This window comes from Crocodylus porosus, unplaced genomic scaffold, assembly GCF_001723895.1.
Source record: "Crocodylus porosus isolate Cpor-Errol unplaced genomic scaffold, CroPor_comp1, whole genome shotgun sequence".
NCBI lineage: Eukaryota > Metazoa > Chordata > Crocodylia > Crocodylidae > Crocodylus > Crocodylus porosus.
In genome coordinates this window covers 9,043,792-9,045,228 of record NW_017728920.1, presented here as the reverse complement: position 1 = coordinate 9,045,228, position 1,437 = coordinate 9,043,792, and positions in this window count along the sequence as shown.

Below are 1,437 nucleotides of genomic sequence, written 5' to 3'. Positions count from 1 at the left end.
CCTCCGCTCCCGCTCCGCAGCCCGCCCGCCAGGGGGAGCTCGCTTCGCGTCGCGTCGCCCCACCTCACGTCACATGGGAGGAGGAGCGTCGCTCTATTGGCCGCTCGGCTGCGCTGGCGAGCGGTGATTGGCTGGAGCAGCTCAGACGGCCGTCGGCGATTGGCGGCCGCGGGGCGCTGGGCTGCAGGTGAGGGAGGACCTATGCCCGGTGCATCAGCGAGTTCCGCGCATTGGGGGCGGGGCCAGTGCAGCCACGTGGCGGGGGGTGGGAGGTGAAAGTGTCAGCGCCCTGCGGAGGGGGCGGAGTGTCCGTGTCTAGCGGCTGCGCGGGAGGAGCCCTGGGAAGCCCCGCCCCCTGAGGGAGGCAGCCGACGTGGCAGGCTCGGTGGAGCTCTCACGGACCTGCGAGCCCGGCCCCGTGGACGAGTCCCGCCCGCCGCACCCAGAGTAGGGCCCGGGCCTTCAAAAGCGCCTGAGGGTTCGGGAAGGGGCTGAGCTATGGCACCGATTTAGAAAAAAAAGCACAATACCGTTCCCGGTGGCCTGTGCCTGGCCCGTTTTCAAAACAAACCCACACGGATTTTAAGCCCAGTACATTTTTTAAAGCTTTTAGCTTCCAATTTTTCCCCAGAGAACTGGCTGGTACAGACAGTTTCGCACTACTCGCCCTCTTTCGGCTAAGTGAGGTTTGATCCTAAACACCAGATACGGCAATTCCACCCCCAACAGCAGTCAAATATGAAACCAGGTTATAATCTAGGACCAAGAGAAAAGGGACTGAGGCAACCAGCCACCTCTCTTCAATACAAGCTACTGGGTCACCTGCATTTTCTGTATGTAAAAGTACCTTGTACCAGACCAGGAGCAGAGCTGAATGCTGGTGCATGAGGGACAAAAGTCATGTATGGTGGGAAACCAGAAACCCCAGAGACTTAAGGATATTCAGTAAACTAAGCTCAAGTTTTCAACACAAGTGGAAACAGAAGGTATGAATGCTGTACTTTACCTAAAAGTTTGCAAAATCAAACCAAAGGTTAACAAGACTATCAGGACTAGGACCAAGCTTTCTTCCTCTTCAGAAGGGATTTTTTCCTGCCTAAACCTCTGTTCTTGGAGGCTCATCTAGATAGGAAGAAAGTGAAATACATTAGCATGAGTCTACAAAAACAAATACTTCAAGAAAAATCCACATGCCAAGGATAGAGCTACCTGTAATTAAATAGCCTCAGAAAGAAAATAAAGTCCTACTATGTAAGTCTTAACCCCAAAACACCCAACCCCCCCAAAACACACACACACAGACACACGAAAACCCCAAACACAAAAACAACCTCCTCCTTACGAAGAAAAAAAAGCAACAGTATGTCACGCACAAGATGTACCATTGGAGCCCTACACTGGAAAGGAGCTACAGCAGGCATCACCTCCCACCCCCCA